Source organism: Pinus tabuliformis, chromosome 5_2 (genome assembly GCF_031772625.1).
Source record: "Pinus tabuliformis cultivar Carrire ecotype Pingquan chromosome 5_2, CPIR1, whole genome shotgun sequence".
Taxonomy (NCBI): Eukaryota; Viridiplantae; Streptophyta; class Pinopsida; order Pinales; family Pinaceae; genus Pinus; species Pinus tabuliformis.
The window spans coordinates 752845373-752863673 of NC_142306.1; the positions used below are offsets into that span (position 1 = coordinate 752845373).

An 18301-nucleotide genomic window follows, 5' to 3' on the forward strand; every position below is an offset into this window, starting at 1 on the left:
TTTCAGGTATCCTTTTCCCCATTTTTGACCATTTTCCTGATTTGAACCTGCAATCTCCCTAGTCTAATGTCACTCCCTATGATAAAAAAGAAATATTTTCTTTGGCGTATTATCTCTGATGGCTGTTCAGATTCTACACCAACCCATAGAGGATTAGGTGTCCAACATTCCCCCCTTAATCCGAAGGGGTATGTATGAGTCCAAGAAGAGAGTTATAATACAAAATGTGCAAAAAACATGGCGGCACTTAGGTTGAACATGCTCTCTGAAATGTTGGTATAAAGGGCGATGGTTTAAGGATGACCATCAACACTGGAATGCTTAGTGCAGTTCCCAGAACTCTTCCAAGTCTGGCGTGAAGCTCAGGTCTTCTGTTAGAGGAAGTGCTCCTCATGTTTTGAAGAGGGAAACCTTCAACCATGAAAGGGAGGTCTCACCCCACATAAAAGGGAGAACCTCAACCTGAAAAGGGAAGTCTCAACCTGTGATGGGTTAAGGATGACCAACAACTCTGGAATGTTTAATGCAATTCCTGGAACTCTTCCAAAACTAGAAAGAAGCTGAAGTCCTCCACTAGAGGAAGTGTCCCCAATTCTTTTAAGAGGTGTCACAAACTAAAGGCATGCTCAGTGGCATCTTTGTCTCTGGCTATAACTCTGAATTTGGTATGGCAGGTTGTGGCTCAGGCTCGCTTGATGTGACTTTGAAGCTTGTAGATGACCATCATTTCCCCCCCTGTTAGATACAAAGTGAGATGATGGAGAAAAATCAACTGCAAGACTGTTCAATACTTTAGAACAAGTTCAGACATATGATTGAAATATCTTCTTGGCTGTTGATGCCCATTGCCAAGAAGCAACCCATCCAAGATGAATCTTTGTTCTTGTAGGAGGTTTGTTTCTGAAGCATCTGTTTGAAGAATGATTGGTTTTATGACAATGCTTACATGGATGAAGATCAAAATAATGATATTTCATATGGCCAACTTAGTCATAGTGTTGGCATTTCACAATCTGTTGTTTTTGTTGTGGAAGAGGAGCAGAATCTGGAACAGCTAGAGGTGAACTATCATGAAGGAATCCAACACTCAGAAATTGGATAGGCTTTTGAGTAATCTAGAATATGAAAACACACATCCTTCTCATATCCAACACCTGTTCTATTCTTGTTGCTGATAAGCTCTTCCCAAGGTCTGATGATGGGATTGGGAACTGCAAACTGAACTTCTGCATCTGCATGTAACTTTTTTGCTTTATTGGCCATTGGATCTAAATCAACTTCAACAATCTTGACTTGCTGCTTATGGGAGTCTATTTCATTGTTCTGAACAAAAACATGTTCATGATGATGACTCCACTGCTGTAATTCTTCCTGCTACAATTGAGATTCAAGTTGCAAAAAATCAATCTGTTCTTGTGCATATTGTAGACAGGTCTGCATTTCAAAGAGAGAGTCTTTGTTGATTTCAACTATGTTTTCGACACTAGAATGTATTAGTGTATTCAGTAACTCTAATACTCCATAAAGTCTTCCCATTTTGTCAACAAATCAAACTCTATAAATGTGGAGTGTCAGCTTCAATTAAAAATACACTTATTTAACTTATTTTCAAAGATATTAGAAGTTGCTCCAATTTCGATTTGCACCAAGTTTTGGCTGAATGGTGAAATCATACAACGTTTGGAATAAGGGGATAACTTCTATATACTTTAATACTCTACAGGAACTTCAACACTGAACACAAAAACCATAATGAGTTTTAAATACAATGCCACAAATGTAGCCACATCGGTGCTACTATGGTCACACCTTCTCCACACAAGTTAACATCATTTGTGTTTAAGAATCCACATCTTTCTCACAAGAATATTAGCACTTTAACTTGCACCAATAGAAGCTCGTCCTGAACACTCACTATATCCTGGGAAATAAATGTTCTAGTGCCAATCAAAATGAAAAATCAGAGAAATTGAAGTTCAAGTCGACTGTAAGATACATAGGCTCTCTATATTGTTACCAAGACAAAGCATATGATAAATAATGTCATTGTCATCAGACATTGTGAATCTCCATTCAAAGTCAGAATGTCGCCTTTCCTCCTTTCATCACCTTCGTTAAACACGATATTCCCTGCTATCTCCATTCAAAGTCAGAATATTGCCTTTACTCCTTTCATCACCTTCATTAAACACGATACTCCCTACTATAACTATTTCACGTGTCCACCGAAAATCCTCTAGTTGACAGTTGGGTCGAATTCCTTCCCTCATTGCATTCTACGTAGACTCTAGCAGTTCAGCATGAAATTCAGTCAGAAGGTTGAGAGCAAGGGCTGGACCACATATAATGAGGTTGCAGATGAACTTGTAGTTGAATATGCAAATCTAGATAACACTCTTGTTACACCAAACCGACAACAATATGATGAAAAGAACATTCGACGAAGGGTTTATGATGCACTGAATGTACTTATGGCAATGGAGATAATTTCAAAGGAGAAAAAGGAAATCCATTGGAAGGGGTTGCCTAAGATAAGTATAAATGATGTCGAACAGCTTAAGGCTAAGAAATTGCTCTTGAAAAGTAGGATTGAGAAGAAAGCATCATATTTTCACGAACTCAAAGAACAGATTATAGGCCTTCAAAATCTGGTGAAATGAAACGAGCATAGATATAGTTCAGGGAATACTCCATCTGCGGGTGTATCATTATCCTTCTCATTGGTCTAGACTCATCCCCATGCCACTATTGAATGAGATCTCTGAAGACATGCAATTAGTTTACTTCGACTTTAACAGCAAACGATTTGGGCTCCATGATGATGCATATGTACTGAAAGAAATGAACTTTTGTAAAAGGCCATTTAGCACTCATACAGATAGTGGCCATGACGATTGCTGCAATGGAATCAGACTTGTTGAATGCAAGTCAGCTGAATCTAATGTGTGCCAGAATCTCATACCATCTCATTCTCCGTTGCTGAGTGTTGGAGCTTCCTATCCTTTGTCTTCTACTCCTAGGAGAACATACTCTACTCCAAAACTAAGCCAAAGGAGGATCTTTATGATCAAAAGCCAGAAGAACCTACATCTACTAGCATTCCTTCAAGTGCATCTACAGCAGTACAAGATGCCTCTCACCCTTCTTGGTTCACATACATGGAGAATAACTCCAATTCAAACTCAAATGGTGGAGCACACATCTCTGGTCATGTTCCTCCTCCCGTAGCTGCCAATTTTTTTTTATGATTTTGGATTAAGTGTGGGAAATAAAAAGAAAAAGAGCTCAAGCCACTCTCCATAGGTTGAGGAAAGTAATGAGGCAAGGCCGAAATTTTCAAATGCCAAGTCAATATTATCTTCGCAATTATTTGGCGAGAACATGAATGCAGTTGATACAGAAACTCATGTCTGCTTGCAGAAGTTTTTTGGGTCATTAGGCATATAAAGAAATGAGGTTTTTGGACATGATGAGTATGATTCTCCTCAAAAAGTTGAAGACAACCCATAGTAAGAGAAATGAAAACAATGGCGAGCAGACCATGGATTGGTTATTGCCAAGTCAATTGCAAGATTTTGAAAACCTGATCAGAAGGCTAAGATTCAACCGAAGTGGGCAAACCATTCAATGGCTATTGAGCTTGGCCACCAATGAATTTTTAAATGTCAGCTGTTTGGGGTTCCAGTTTAATGGTGTAGACACTATAAATTGGTTATTACAGAGAAATGGCTGAGTGAAACAACTGAGCACATTCAAAATCGCAAGAGAAAAATGGCACCAATAACGATGAGTGAAGGAGCGTTTCTCTACGCAACAATGAAATGGGAGAATATATGGACCAGAAGGTCATAACTGATCGGAAATGTGGCAGAGAAGGCACAGATAGATATAACGCATAGGGATAGCGTATAATGGCAAGAAAATAGCTGGAGTTACAAGAGCAAAGAGCGAAATTGGGATCTGTGCTCTGACCGATGCAGATAGATTCTGGAATATTTTAGACAACGCTCAGGCTTGACAAACACACAGAGAAAGACCACAAAAATTAGTGGCTCAAATATGAGCAGGGTAGGATATCGTCTGCTCTGATACCATGTTAAACACACACATGGTAGCAACAAAATATTAAAGATAAGCAGGAGAGTACATCTATTATTTGACAATGATATACATTTATAGTACATTCGTGTGACCGTTGGGTTCCACATCCCAAGGTCTCTTGCACTCTCATGCTTGTTCACATTCTACAACAACCCATAGAGGATTAGGTGTCCAATAATTATGTTGTTTTCTTCTAAATATTGAATGAAACGGTGCTTTCTTTGGGATGAATATATAGGGTGTCTTTGGAAGAGTTCTTTGAAATGCTTTTATTTCAGGTATTTCCATAGCTATTGATGCCCATGGATGAATTATTTTTGTTATTCCTTGTTGCTACACGGCTGGAGTTTTTTTTGAACCTTAGGTTTTTCATTCTCGGTTGTTACACCATGGAGTTTTTGTTGCACCGCACACTCTCAAGACCGTAGCTTCTACTTTCAAATACAACTATCAAATAACTACATAAAGTAATGAAAATTTGGGCAGTTATAATTTGTGTCTAGACATGAGTGGTGTAACCACAATGATCTTTATTTAAACAGCCTATAACAATTTATGTATTTTTTATTACTTTTGTTAGCATAATCAGCATGAGAATCGCAGATTCTCATGACTGATTTGTTTTTCCAATTTTGGGACTCTGTAAAAGACTTTATAAACAGAGCTTAATCTCGTGTAAAGGGGGATAGACAGACAAGCAGTAAAGAGATATCGATATTTTTATTTTTTTTACCCTTCATCGATTTTTAATACAAAGTATATCTGGTGATGTTACAATAATTTTTATGTTGAGTTTTCAACTAAGTTTCCATTTTCTTCTTGCACCCTGCTAGGGAGGAAGGGCCCTCCTCTTTAGCAGGGATCACAGTGTTAGTAGAGTAGTCATTTATTTTATGTGTTAAGTGTTGATTCCTTATTATCGTTGTACATGTTCATTGTGGGATAGATAGGCTCCTACTTCCAAATTTATTGAATGTGTTGTTACACAGATTAATTAACTCTATGTTATTTCATTCTTGATAGTGTATGGCATGCCAACCTTTATTCTGAAACTTTTATGAAGTGTGGATTCTTTCCTTGATTAGTGTATTTCATTTCTGCAGTGTGATTTTTTATTTCTTCAAGTTGAATTTCCATTTTGTAAGAGTATTTTAATCCCTTCAAGTGTGTTCAATGACATATTTTCTTTTATGTTTTTCCTGGTTGTTACATGTATCAACACAGATAATGGAGACACCTTTGAAATAAAAAGACTTACCCTGGTTGATAATTAATGGTTGTGGAAGTAATAAAATTGACCAAACATTTTGGCGCCATTGCTAAGGAAGGTTGTCAATTGATATAGTCATCCAGTGGCTTCTTTTGAATTATTTTGCTAGAGTGTTTCTAATTTTACAGGCGCTAGGTGGTAAGACGAGAAGTAAGAAAGGCACTAGGTAGTAAGATGAGAGGTAAAACCTACACATCTCTCTAACACACTTGAGAGAGCTCACCACTATATAAATTGAGGCAATTAGGGTGTAGAAATAATTATACATAGGGTCCATGTGTAGAATGTATGAGTGAAGAAGAAACAAAACGTAGGAACTGTAATTAATCTACAAGTAAAATGGGTCATAAAAAGAACAAGAAAAACATTGATCAAGGGAGAAAAACATTTATCCAATAATTTATCTCAAAAGAAGAGAGAGAGAATTCAACACCACATAAGGACATAAGCAAAATAGGCCCACATAAAGCTGCTACTTATACATCAAAAAAAGGATTATCTGTCTCCTCTGTTTTAAGACCCCATTTTCCCAAAAGTAGCCTACAAACTCCCAAATCTGTAGACTCAACTCAAGAACAACAAGGAGAAACCAGTGGCTAGGATTTTGGATTACAAGGAACTAGAATCGGAAGAACAATCTTTTACTTTCCAATACCCATACTCAGGGAGTGCAGTAAAACAACTAGCCCCAGAAAAATCCGAGAAATTATCACAAGAATCCTTATCCATGGAGAGTTCACCCAAATAATATTCAGAAGGTACTCACCAGAACAAGAATTAGGAGGGTTTCTAATGGGAGCCAACAACAACAATAAAAAATGGCAGGCAAGATGCCACTGCCACCACTTTTGAATTTCCAATAAGTGATATAAGGGGAGATGCTCCATGAAAAATATCCCTCTATCATCCCTTCCATAATTCGAAGGATTTGCCGTAGAAGATCTTGATACTTTATTGTTTGAGTTTGATGTTCTATGCAGGAGTTATGATTATACTTCAAATGCTCAGAAGCTAAAACTATTGAAAATAGCAACAAGAAATGATAAAAATAGAATCCATAAATTCCAATTTAATTTGTCCTTGAATTAAACTGTGAATTAAAATCAAATTCTTTTCTCATAGAAACTTGTAATAGTTAACTAAGTTAAGTTGACTTAGTTAACTTAGGAATTTCGAGTTGAAAGTATTTCTGTCATCATGTGTATGTTCTCCCTATTTTATAGGAGTCCAGTATGAGTTAATTGTGAGTTGTAATTAGACAACTCAGTTTACTGAGTTAAGTTCAGTTAAATTAGTTCCAAACTATTTGAGGAACTAATAGTGAGTTAATAGTTATTTGGGTCATTAATGAAATCAACTAATGCTACTCTAGTTAACTGAAGTTCCACTCATCAGAAACTCATGCATGTCGAATTAGAGAAAGACCCAATTGAGACTAGAGTGTAGGGACAGTGGACTATTTGTTGTAGAATTTTCTGAGTTTTATAGGTGGTGCATGCAATCAAGAACTGAACCTTGAAGGGATTGCACAATTTTGGATGCACTGATTTCCCTTTAAGATAGGCTAATTAGCAATAGGAATTGCGTGAGGAAATAGGGGCATGGAGAACATGAGAATCGGCTATGCATTGGCCAAGAGTTTGCTTGTGAGTTGGAGATTGATTTTACTGAGTGCTAGGATTGTTGTTGTGAGATCAATCATTGTAATCTCATCTTGGATTTATGATTAATCCAATACAGATTGTAGGGGTTTTGAGCTATGGATTTCTCCAAATACTTATTCTGTTATGTACCTTTGATGTTCTTCCTCTTGTCGATTATTATTTGCTCGATCTTTATGTGCTTCCACTGTAAAGAGTAGAAGTAGATTCTTGTCTCTTATTTTAGTAGATTACATGATCTTTTGAATCTACAGGAAAATCTACATGGTATCAGAGCTGAGAATAGTATACTAGAGGATATTTCAAAGTTTTGAGTTTTGGGTTACAAGTGAAATTCGAATTTCCAATACATACTTTAGGATCGACAAATGGCATTCTACGATTTGTGGCTCGAGTATGCCTTGGATGGCAGCTCGAATTATATAGCCTAGAAGGACAGGATGGAGGCTATTTTGGAGGATAATGGCTTGAAGAAACTCATTGATCAGGACATTCCTAAGCCACCAACATCTAATACTTAGAATCTGGCTGAATGTAACAAGTGTGTGGCAAGGGTGAGACAGATAATATTTGAGGGAGTTTGAGACCACATTATCTTGAGTCTCCATGGGAAAGAAACTCCACATGCTATTTGGAAAGCATTGAAGGACCTTTTCCAGAATAGCAGTGACCAAAGGAAGTCGACATTGAAAGATAAACTTAAAAAAATCAAGATGGAGGTGGGTGACTCTATTCCAAAATACTTGACCAAGTTCACTCAATGTCGTGATGAACTTGGAAGTGTTGGAATCATTGTTGTCGAGGAAGATATGGTGAGCCTTGCTCTTCTTAGACTCCCAAAGAGTTGTCATAGTTATCAGGACTTTGTTAATGGTCGGGAGAAGCTGCTAGATTAGGAATGACTATGGTCAGATTCGATGGAGGATGAAATTAGGAGGAACACCAGAGATGGGACCTCTTCCAAGGAAGTGGAAGAGGATTTTTCGTTAGACAGTTAGGAAAAGATGGCTAAGGGAAAGAAGTCCCAAGGAGAGGATGGTGGAAAGAAGATGGACTTGATGAAAGTCAAGTGTTTTCACTATCACGAGCACATGCACTATGCCATGAACTTCCCACAGACGAAAGCAAACAAGAAGGAGCCAATAGTAGCGGCAGCAGACAAAGCTCTAGCTTCACAATTCAAACTTGATTTCACTCTCATTACATGCATGGTTGGCACTACCATGGGAGGCATGTAGTATCTTGAAAGCGGTGCCTCATTCCATATGACATGGAATATAGATCTCTTTAGTGATTTTGAGGAAGAATACCTCAAGCAGAGCATAGAGTTTGGAGATGACGAGAAGTATAGAGCTACCAGGATCAGTACAATTACCTTTCAGAGGGAGTCTGGCTCCCCTCTTAGGATCACAGATGTGATGTACGTTTCAATACTAAAGAAGAATCTTGTTTCAGTCACAGTATTGGAATACCATGGCTATGATGTGGGTTTTAGTAAGGGAAAGGTTTTCCTTAGACATGTCACCACGGGATAGGTGAAACAGATAGTGCATGGGTCAACAACCTGTAAGCTATTAAGGTTCAAGATGCATGAAAAGCCTTGAGGAGCAAGGAAAGGGTTAGAGACTTGGTGGTTGAGAGGGAGACTAAATTACCTCTCAACATGCAGCCCCAGAAGAAACCTCAGAAGCAGTTTCAGGAAGTTGTGGAGTAGCCACAACTAGAAAATACGACAGGAGACCGAGTCGAGAGATCCACTCAAATAGAGACGAAAGAGTCTCAGACAATTGTGGAGCAACCACACTTGGAGAAGATGAGAGGAGACCAAGTGGAGGCTTCCAGTCAGGAAGAGACCTTTAGTAGGGGGAAACTTCGAGCCAAGTGGGAAGAGGGATCACATGTAGCCATACCTCCAAGCGTGAGGTGGAGTGATGTAAAGTGATAGCCCCAGGAGGGCTGAAATTGGGCAAGGTCCTGTGACTGGTTTTATCTTATGGATCATACCTTGCTAAGGGAGCCCAAAGTACATAGTAGCGAGAGGAATGAGTGGGATTGATGCAATCAGATATCAAAGTGACAAAGGCTAGAGAAGTCATATAATGAAGAAGCATAGAGAAGGGTTGACAACAACGCAGAAAGTTAGAGTCAACAGAGGCAATAGCAATCAGAGACTTTGATGACAGAGGCATCATTCTGATTCAGGTTCGATGATTTTTGTTTCTAGAGTTGTTAGAGAAACAACACTAGAGAGAAGTGTTTCGTACAGAACATTCCAAAGGGTCAAGATCGAGATCGAGTTGAATACCTTTCTTGTTGAGAGTGAGTGTTGAAAACAGCAACAAGAAATGATAAAAATGGAATCGAGAAATTCCAGTTTACTTTGTCGTTGAATTAAGCTGTGAATTAAAATCAAATTCATTTCTCATAGAAACTTGTAATAGTTAATTAATTTAATTTGACTTAGTTAACTTAGGAATTTCGAGTCGAAATTATTTCTGTCGTCATGTGTATGTTATCCCTATTTTAGGGGAGTCCAATATGAGCTAATTGTGAGTTGTAATTAGAAAACTCAGTTTACCGAGTTAAGTTCAGTTAAATTAGTTCCAAATTGCTTGAGGAAATAATAGTGAGTTAACAGTTAGTTGGGTCATTAATGAAATCAACTAGTGCTACTCTAGTTAACTGAAGATTCACTCATTAGAAAATCATGCATATCGAATCAAAGAAAGACCCAATTGAGACTAGAGTGCAAGGGCAACGTGCTATTTATTGTAGAATTTTCTAAGTTTTACAAATGGTGCATGTAATTAGGAACTAAACCTTGAAGGGTTTGTGCAGTTTTGGATTCAATGATTTCCCTTTAATATGGGTTAATCATCCCTAGGAATTACACAAGGAAATAGGGGCTTGGAGCGGAGGAGAATTGGCTAAGTGTTGGCCAAGAGTTTTCTTGTGAGTTGGAGATTGATTTTATGTTGGGATTGTTCTTGTGAGAACAAGCATTGTAATCTCATCTTAGATCTGTTATTAATGCAATACAAATAGTAGGGGTTTTGAGTTTTCTCTTTCCCTAGATACTTATTGTGTTATGTTCCTTTGATGTTCTTCCTCTTGTTGATTATTGTTTGCTAGATCTTTATGTGCTTCCACTGTAAAGAGTAGAAGTACATACTTGTCTCTTTTTTTAGTAGATTACATGAGCTTGTGAATCTATAGGAAATTCTACAAAAATATTGCCTTCCACTCTGAAAGGAGAAACATTAAGATGGTTTATGGGACTAGGCTTTGCCACTATCCGGACATGGGGAGATATGAAGACTACATTTCTGGAAAAATACCAAGACTATTGCCGTACCAAAGATTTGAGAGAGGAGATATTCAGAATGACACTAACAGAAGAAGAAAACTTGGAAGAATGTGTGGAACAATTCCATTATAATATGAAAATATCCAAACATAGCGGTCTGGATACGGAAATTTTGAAAATAATATTTATACAAGGAATGAGAGATGGTTGCCTCAACAAGTTGAATCTGTTGGGAAGAGGAGATATATCTCAAGATCCATTTCATGAGATAATAAAACACTTCTTAAGGGGTTTGCAAGGATCTTCAAAAGGGAGAAGTATGGCACGAGATGCCTCTGTTGGAATACAGAAATTTGCAAATGGAGGTGTAACTAGAGTTGATATCAGAAATCTATTCAAAAATCTCTAGAATGACCTTTTAAGTACCTTATTTGCACAATTGATGACAACACAAGTGAAAAAGATAGAGGATGAAGCTAACAAAGCTTTAGTTGTGTTCTGCCTAAAATTCAAAGAGAAACATTCCTTGAAGGAATGTAGAGTCAACAACATCAGTTTGTGCAATTTTTGTGACCTGGAGCATTCTAGAGGCTATTGTCTAGGGCTTTCCAAACTGAAAGGAGCTCTCAAGGAATCAAGCAAGGAGGTTAATTCTTCATAGTTTATTGGGTCTAGGAAGTTGTGGAAACCATGACCACTACGTATCTCTCAAGATTTTTCCTTTAATTTGTGAAATAATGTATATAATGCTCAACAATTTCCATGGCATTATTCCACTCCTCCTCTAGCTCAATTTCCTTCACCATGGAATGAATGGTCTCCTTCTCCACCTATTTAGTATCCCCCATCTCAGTCATATTCTTGGCCTCAAAATTGGATGGGAAGCTCTTTGGGTCCATTCCCTCCTGCATTACCAGTACAAAAACAATTGCAACTGCCACTTTTCTTGTCATTTGCTACCACTCCTCCCATACAACCCCAACTACCTGTATAGTCTCACCCTAACCCAAATAATAAGGTAGCCAAGAATATAGAAGCCCCCAGTTCTTTCCAAACTTACTACATCAATCTTGTTGGATGTAATGAGATCCAATTTTAATAAGGAAAAGTAGTAAATCCAAAGACATCCCCTGTGATTACTGAAGAGGAATGTGAATCACGTAGGGATGATATTGTGGACCTCCATGAGACTATTACACCTATAACAACTAATTCAAATAATCCCGATACACCTATAACAATCAATCCAATTGTTATGGTAACCAAGGACCCCTCATATCCACAAAGACTAGATGAAACTGGGATGATTCCACAACTTGAATCTGATTTTTTCAAGGATTTAAAGAATTTGCACATAAGTATTCCCTTGGTACAAGCCATTAAGGATGTCCCCATATATGCAAAAATAGTAAGAGATCTATGTGGTAAGAAACCTGGAAGGAAGCCCAAAGAACCTGTTACCATCCATTTTATTGGAAAATTGTCATAACTAATGTCTGGTCAGCCACTTTTCACTAAATATAATGGTCCATGTAATCCCATAGTCGTTGTTTATATTGATGGAAAAACCATTTCGAGTACATTAATTTATTTAGGGGTAGAAATCAATGTAATAACCAAGAAGGTCTTCACCACATTAGGATTACACAAGCTGAGACAAACACCTACAGTACTAGAACTAGCAGATAGGTCATGTGTTAAGCCTGAAAGAATGGTTGTTATAGGAAACATTGACCTCCTCATCAACTTAAAGGTGAAAGACAAGGTGACTGAAACGATGACCACAATTGCAGGCCTAGAATCCACACTAACGCTCCCTATACACTAACAACCTACTTTATAAAGCTTGTTACCAAGCATAAAGGAGCGTCAGTCAGCCTACTAACTCATGTTGTTAGACCAGGGGGAGTGTTAGTGAACTTAAGTGATGTTCAAAGAGGTTATGCTGACAAATCTGCCCATAAAATAGCTAGATATTAAATCCCTATATTTATGCAAGAAATGAAGGGAAACTCCAAAAATCAAGATATTTGGAGAAATTCTATTCCGAGAATGAAGGCAAATGGGAAAAAACTTGTAAACAAGGCAGGTTCATTGTTTTCACCCTAATGAACTCTAGATGGAGTTGGGAAACCCTAACTCGATTGCTACATAAGCAACGAGAGGGCCATTGAAAAAGGGTCAAAGCATTTAGAAGGATAGCTTATAGAGCTGTTGTGAAACTGTCATATTCTTGAAGAAGCTAGCTGAAAGAAGGAGAGAGAGAGAGGAAGAAGGGGTAAGGAAGGTTGATGCAAAAAATTGTTGCATTCACTCTTCCATTCTGAATATAGGACAACAGTTGTGTTTCCTACTCCAAGTGTCGGTGATAGTGCTCATTTATTTGTTCATTCTGATGCTTGTCAAGTTGAGTAGATAAGTTATACATTTATACATGTTTGTTATGGATTCTTACATTAGTTTTCACAAGTGTATGTTGTGATTGGTTTGCTTTGTCCTTTGTGTAGGAATCGAGTTGGAGCCGGCTAAGAAGGAGTTCTTCTTGCCGCACGGAGATCCCCAAGCAAATCCAGAAGGAACCGAAGGTGAACCTCTTTCCATACCTTGTCAATTTATATGTTTGATAGATGAACATGTGTGTAATAGGTAGCCTGTGCCAATAGCCTTACAGTCTGTCGAAGGTCCCGGGAAGGCCTTTGAGGGTAGTTTTCATCCCGTGCATTTTACCCCATAGCAGAATTGGTGACTCCGTTGGGGACTATACATCTAGTTCCCGGTTACCCAGACTTCTCTCAGATCTTCTCTCTCTTCTATGAGCTTCCTGCTTCTTCATATCCTTTTCTAATCCACCATCTAACTTGTTGCATCCTGCAAAGTTGCATTCTCCTCAAAAATTGATCCCAAAAGCCCTCTTTTTGAGCTATTTCCCTCACTAACACATGTTGCTAGTCTACACAGAGCTTTATAAAGCTCTTTGACTGTGCACGGGGAATGTTAGTGGCCAAACTAACTCTCTGTTTACAAATAAACAAAGCGTTAGTCTCCCATTTCCATGTTTTTCAGAAGATTTTGTGACCAAAAGGGGGGAAAACCTGTCTCAGGGGCTAAAGTAAGATCTGCAACAGTATCATGCTAACAAATTTGGTGTCTTGAAAATTTTATTTTTAAGAAAATGTTTTAGTTTTTCTCTCTCAAAAGAATTTTTTTTTTTAAAGAAAGGATGATCAACTGTATTGTTCCTTCTATTGAAATAGTTGTAGGCTACTTCATTTTGGTTTAAAATGGTTGTTAGGGAATATTGAGAAAAGAAACTTTTGGTTATGCAAGTGTTCAATGGCTTTAGATACACTGACGAGTCCATGAATATGTGAAATGATACATGTGTAGAATAAGACTTGTTTGCATAAGAAATTGAAAAAAAAAATCAAAGCATTGTTCTGCATGGTTTATTGAGTCAAGAGTCTCATCATGTTCATACATCAACACCCTTACCAAAGACAAATAAGCAAGTACACTAAAATTTACATTAAAATCAATTAGCTACTCTTTTTGAGAAATCCAACATTAGTTAGATTAGGACCTTGGGATAAGCATGGGAGTGAACTGCCCAAGGTTGAAAATCAAAACTAGTGTCGTTAACGAGTGAAAAATCCTTCTGCACTCATATTACCAATACCACTCCACTAACAATGGAGTGAAGTACGAGACAAAATTGGACTGTAATTGAAGGTAGCCCGCCTTCTCTTACAACTCCTTTGGGCATTCTGTGTATTGGGGGTTCCTTCGGGGATTTCAGAACTGAGTCAGGGACTCAAGTATCCTGCCCACACAACATACTGTCTACGACTATGTCCCCCTTGGTAATGTCTATGATTTGAGGTATCTCTAGTGGCCAAAACTTCTAGGTACTTACCTAAGGTGACAGGGATAGGCTGTCCTGGTACCTCAAACTGACGGATCTACTTTGTCTTCAGTTTTTGGGAGGGTGCTCGTCTTCACAAGAGTACTTAGCCCCTCAATCTGAGGTTTGAGCAAAGCTCAAAAGTAACTGTAACCGTACATTTGGCCATCCTTCTCTGTTACTCATTCAGAGACTAGGTTTCATCTCTAGTAATCGGTTCTTATCAGACAAGGTAATTTCCCTCTATTTTCTTATTGACATATTTAGTGTATTTTTTCTTTTTAGGTACTTGAGTGCTATCATTTTCGAGACTTTAAAGAATATCACATTAAAATTTATCTGATAAAATGTAACAGTCATTGTGGATACATCCAGTCCTCATCGTCAATCCAAACAATTGTTAGGAGTTCCCCCACTCATTGTGGAGGATCCGCCGAGTTCCACTGACTCGGATTCCTCATCTTCGATGAATCAGTCTCCTAAATCACACACAGGATCTGTGTGGACAACCAACGATTCTAGTCTGCCGAAGGATTTCTTCACGGAAGTATTTCTTCCTCACTTTAACACTCCGCTTACAAATCCGTTGGATCCTATCGTTGCTCCCATGGTACCTGTACTTCCTTCTTCAGTAGGTGGAACTTTCCCATCTATTCAGTCGATGCCTCACGAGTTGTGGAATTATAGAGACACTGTTGGTCTTCTACCGCTTCCCTAGTCGACGATCATCACAACATTGGTAATGTGGAATCCCGCTATCCCATTCATCCCAGGTACTGTAACTCACATAACACCCTCTATAAGGGGAACCGAGCAGATGCCAGGTTCCACTCCTATGGTGCCACAAAGCATACCTTCAACTAGTTCCACATATAGTGCTCCATATAACACTCAATGTGGCACTATGGGCACGGTTCCAGTTTACCAATAACATGGTCGGCTGCCAATGTATAGTTCCAACCCCCAGAATCACATATCTGGGGCGGTTCCCAATGTGCACATGTCAGCGGGGTATGTTACAATTCCCCCGCCGTTCTCAGGCATGCATGGACAGTCACTGATTGACATGAGTGTTCCCTCTATCAATCAAAGCCATATGGTTAGTTCTGTGTCGATTGGAAATCCACAAGGGATTCCCACCCAATCCATGGGGACACCCTACTCACAAACGCAGATGAGTCAAGGGGGCACCGCTTATACTAGGGGCAACTTCATATCCCAGTATCAAAATCCTCATGGAGATCCACTCTACAACACCGTACCGCAAAGCAACTGCTACACCATGCAGCCTATGTACACCATCGGGAACCAAATGATGGGAGGAGCACAAAGTTTCTTAGGTCATCCGTCATCACCATGGTCCGTGTAAGGACCTGCGGTTCGAGTTACAACCATTGTGTGAAGTGCGATGAGTTATGGCTAAGGTAAGCGAGCGAGCATGTTCATAATGCACATGGGAGACTTAGCGATGGTGAATTTATACTGTGGGATGAGTTGGTATCACCCATGAGCTGACCTCATATGGATTGCAATTTGGGCGAAGGGTTGTTGGTCGACCAACAATGGAAAACAAATTGGCAATGAAGTGAGGGCATCGGTGCACGCGGTGGATGAGTCATCTGGGCAGCTCGACTCGCCCAACCACTCGTATATATTGTTGGACAAACGAAGGAGCAAGGAAATCATTTGAACGGAAATCGCTCATCATCGAAGAGGAGAAGTGAGAAGGTGTTAGGAGGCCGCAACAAGGCATAGGTCTATGCGCCTACTCTATGGGCAGCTCTACACGGTAGGCACGCAAACTTGGTGATAGGTGAAGGCATGGGTCGTGGGTTGCACGAAGGCACCTGCCCATCGTTCGGAAGGAAATGAGGGTGAAGTCTTGGTGAAGGTGCCCGCCGGTTTGGTTGATACTTCGGTTGAAGTCTCGGGTGGCAAGGTGTGTGAGAGCGCCCACCCACCGGTTGGAGACTCAGGTGGACAGTGTGGTGAGGCGCTCAACCAATAGTCGTAAGTGTGGGTGGAGGGTGCATGAAGGTGCCCACCCACTGGGTGAACAAAGGCACCCGCCCGCTGGGTGAACGAAGGCACAAAGTTTGGTTGTGGAGTTTTGGTTGGCAGTTCGTGTGAGGGCGCGCCCACCCAACTCGGGCAAGGTAACTCATGTGTTGAAATGGTGAGGCTGCACGGAGGTGTTGCCAGTTGTAAATTTGGCTAAGTATGAAACTTGGGGTTTCTCAAGTATACTTGTAAAATTGTAAAGTTGTATAATATATTGAAATTGGGCAGACTCATTGTTTAGGGAGTTTCCCCTCCCTTTATACTGTGCAATTGTGTTCTTCATGTATAATTGTTGTGGATAATGAATGTGTATGGGTGTTCATTAGTATAAAGGAATAATAATAATACTTGGTGAAGAAAAATAAACTAAGTATCAAATGTTAAGGTGTAGTCCATGAACATAATTATTGGTGAAAAGAAAGTGTTTGGTGGTGCTACACCTCACTATAAGCGGTTGAAAGACTACCATAGGTGTAGGGGCATGACAGGTGGTATCAGAGCCAGTGTTGGGGAGCTGGTGCTGGTGTTGAAGCATTGAAGCTGATACACACCTTGACAGGTGGTATCAGAGCTAGTCTGAAAACTTGGCAAGAAGTTTTGCAGGAAGCTAGTGTTGGTGATACACACCTTGAGAGTTGGTGTTTGAGCAGGGTTGCTCATTATGAAGTGACAGTGGAAATAGGTACTTGCAGGTGAAGGAAGCTGATCTCACTGACAAGTGGAATCAAGAGCTGGTTCAGTTTTGTAGGGAACTTGGTGAAGCTGGTGGATGGTCTATACTAGATCACAAAGGAGGAAGCAGTTAGCAGAAATGGCAGGAGAATCTCATGTGGAAACGTGAGAGTCTAGCCCAATGCTATTCTAACTTTCATTGAAAGGGTGTTGGAAAGAATGAAAGAATTGGAGTCTTACTGGACTACGAAGATGAACTTGGCCATGAAAGATCAAGAGGCTAATTCGAAGATGAGGGAAGAACTCGATGAACACCGGACTCAGCACGAGTACACTGATCTTAAGTGTACACAACTTGAATATGAAATCAAGGAGATTGGAGAAACAAGAGATTGAGGTTTGGTAGAAATCTTGAACTTGCAGAAATTTCTTGATGGAGCTAGAGATGAGATCACGGTATTAAAGAAGGTCGTGAGGCATAACTCAAGTGGAGGAGTGCCTCATGTGAAAGTCAAGGAACTGGAATCTTATGATGGTGCAAGGAGTGCGAAGACTCTTGGCAACTTTCTTTGGGATATGGAGCAATACTTGGAATGCTTGGGTCTATCCAATGATGAGACAAAGGTGAAGGTAGCTGCTCAATTCTTGACGAAGGATGCTAAGATGTGGTGGCGAAGGAGGATGGATCAGATTGCCAATGGCAGTGCTGATGACATAACTTCATGGGATGACATGAAGAAGGCTTTGCAGACCCACTTCAATCCTCAGGATGAAACATGGGAAGCAAGGATGAAGATTAAGTTTATTAAGCAGATAGGGAACCTACAAACATATCAGCAGGAGTTTGCAAGTGTAGTTCTGGAACTTCCTAACATGGCGGAGAGGGACAAGGTGTTCAACTTCATTATTGGATTGAAGCCTTGGGCACGCAATGAAGTGAAGAGGCAGAAGATTAAGACACTCGAGGAAGATTTTGCTGCTATGGATTGATTGGTGGATCATTATGACGAAACTTCTGATGAGAAAAAGAAGAAGTTCAATAAGCCGAAAGAGAAAAAGTATGATGCTTCAAAATTGGATAATAAGACAAAGACGAAGAAAGCCTTGAAGTGTTGGATATGTGTTGAACCACATACGGTGAATAATTTTTCTTCAAGACTGAAAGTGGCCGCTATTGCACAGTCTAATGCGAAGAATGAAGAAGCTTCTATGGGGATGATGCAGATTCTTGGAGATGCTACTGCTATAGAGGTGGTCTCTCGGAGAGATCCTGAGAGGAACAGTTTGGAGTATGTTCGGATGAAGATTGGGAGTGCTGATGTGCTCAC

At 39.5% G+C, this 18301-nt stretch overlaps 1 pseudogene; it reads left to right on the plus strand.

Moving 5' to 3' along the window:
• Nucleotides 1-237: 237 nt before the first annotated feature.
• Nucleotides 238-17369, plus strand: LOC149161432 (transcription factor-like protein DPB; annotated as a pseudogene).
• The last annotated feature ends 932 nt before the right edge of the window (nucleotides 17370-18301 follow it).